Raw genomic sequence first — 2,500 nt, 5'->3', positions numbered from 1 at the left:
AGTCTGGTCACTATTAGCCTTTCTAATACTTTGCCAAGGATAGGGAGCAGGCAGATGGGTCGATAAGACTTCACCTCATCCCTTGGCTTTGTGATAGACTTAAGTAATATGCAGACATTTCCTATTTTCCAATTGTCTGGGAAAGTGGACTCTCTAAGGCAGCTGTTATAGGTATCAATGAGGAGAGCAGGATTGTGTTCCCATATCCGCTTTATAATGGCATCATCTATGCCATCTGGTCCTGTGGCTTTGTGTGGTTTGCATGCCTTCACTGCAGTCTCTATCTCTTGTGCTGAGAAGTCTGGCTCGTTTCCTTCATTTTGGTACCCTATATTTTGCTCCTTCACAGCTGATTGCTGTATTGTGTCCTCCTCTGGGTTGTCATCCGGTAGTAGGTTATGCAACAGTTCTTTCACTGTTTCCTGCCAGGTCATTGTAGGGCCTCTTCCTGCCACTTTTACATTACTGAGGACAGTTTCGGTGCCATATTTAGGGCGAAGGATTCTATCGGTCAGCTTCCAAGGGTCATTGCTGTTGCACTCCTTTACCCATTTCTTCCATGTATCTGTCTTCGCTTTCGTAATTTCTTTGTTATATTTATTTTTTGTGCTTCTGTAAGTTGTCTTTGCTGCCAGTATTTCTGTCTCACGATTTGCACGTCGCGCATTCTGGAGCCGGTGTCGAGCTACAATTGTGTCCTGCCGCATTTTTGTCAATGTTTCATTCCACCAAGGAACAGCATTCTTCAGCCGTGTTCTTCTCCTCATGGCCTTCCTGCAGCTCTCCTGTATTGCTGTCTGTAGGAGGTCTACTTTCTCATTTACATTTGTTCCCACGGCGGGAATCTCGTTAATCCATTCATGCGCGTCACTAATTAGATGACGAGGCATTTGGCTACCTTAAGAGAGTCATAGTTACTCCCGCCGTTTACCCGCGCTTGCTTGAATTTCTTCACGTTGACATTCAGAGCACTGGGCAGAAATCACATTGCGTCAACACCCGCTAGGGCCATCGCAATGCTTTGTTTTAATTAGACAGTCGGATTCCCCCAGTCCGTGCCAGTTCTGAGTTGATCGTTGAATGGCGGCCGAAGAGAATCCGCGCACCCGCGCGCCCCCGGAGGAGCACGCTAAGGCGGACGCGGCCTCGCAGCAAGGAAGATCCGTGGGAGGCCAAGGCACGGGACCGAGCTCGGATCCTGCACGCAGGTTGAAGCACCGGGGCGCGAACGCCGCGCAGGCGCGCGCATCCTGCACCGCCGGCCAGCACGAGGCCAACCAACGGCGAGAGCAGACCACGCCCGCGCTAAACGCCCGCACTTACCGGCACCCCTACGGCACTCACCTCGCCCAGGCCCGGCACGTTAGCGCTGACCCACTTCCCGACCAAGCCCGACACGCCCCGATCCTCAGAGCCAATCCTTATCCCGAAGTTACGGATCCAATTTGCCGACTTCCCTTACCTACATTATTCTATCGACTAGAGGCTCTTCACCTTGGAGACCTGCTGCGGATATGGGTACGAACCGGCGCGACACCTCCACGTGGCCCTCTCCCGGATTTTCAAGGTCCGAGGGGAAGATCGGGACACCGCCGCAACTGCGGTGCTCTTCGCGTTCCAAACCCTATCTCCCTGCTAGAGGATTCCAGGGAACTCGAACGCTCATGCAGAAAAGAAAACTCTTCCCCGATCTCCCGACGGCGTCTCCGGGTCCTTTTGGGTTACCCCGACGAGCATCTCTAAAAGAGGGGCCCGACTTGTATCGGTTCCGCTGCCGGGTTCCGGAATAGGAACCGGATTCCCTTTCGCCCAACGGGGGCCAGCACAAAGTGCATCATGCTATGACGGCCCCCATCAACATCGGATTTCTCCTAGGGCTTAGGATCGACTGACTCGTGTGCAACGGCTGTTCACACGAAACCCTTCTCCGCGTCAGCCCTCCAGGGCCTCGCTGGAGTATTTGCTACTACCACCAAGATCTGCACCGACGGCGGCTCCAGGCAGGCTCACGCCCAGACCCTTCTGCGCCCACCGCCGCGACCCTCCTACTCGTCAGGGCTTCGCGGCCGGCCGCAAGGACCGGCCATGACTGCCAGACTGACGGCCGAGTATAGGCACGACGCTTCAGCGCCATCCATTTTCAGGGCTAGTTGCTTCGGCAGGTGAGTTGTTACACACTCCTTAGCGGATTCCGACTTCCATGGCCACCGTCCTGCTGTCTTAAGCAACCAACGCCTTTCATGGTTTCCCATGAGCGTCGATTCGGGCGCCTTAACTCGGCGTTTGGTTCATCCCACAGCGCCAGTTCTGCTTACCAAAAGTGGCCCACTTGGCACTCCGATCCGAGTCGTTTGCTCGCGGCTTCAGCATATCAAGCAAGCCGGAGATCTCACCCATTTAAAGTTTGAGAATAGGTTGAGGTCGTTTCGGCCCCAAGGCCTCTAATCATTCGCTTTACCGGATGAGACTCGTACGAGCACCAGCTATCCTGAGGGAAACT

The 2,500-nt window shown here is 54.2% G+C and overlaps 1 pseudogene; it reads right to left on the bottom strand.

Annotated features, from left to right (window-relative positions):
• Positions 1 to 2,500, bottom strand: part of LOC124588395 — a 7,294-nt pseudogene that overhangs the window by 3,512 nt on the left and 1,282 nt on the right.

Source organism: Schistocerca americana, unplaced genomic scaffold, assembly GCF_021461395.2.
Source record: "Schistocerca americana isolate TAMUIC-IGC-003095 unplaced genomic scaffold, iqSchAmer2.1 HiC_scaffold_640, whole genome shotgun sequence".
NCBI lineage: Eukaryota > Metazoa > Arthropoda > Insecta > Orthoptera > Acrididae > Schistocerca > Schistocerca americana.
This window is presented reverse-complemented; position numbering and strand designations above follow the sequence as displayed.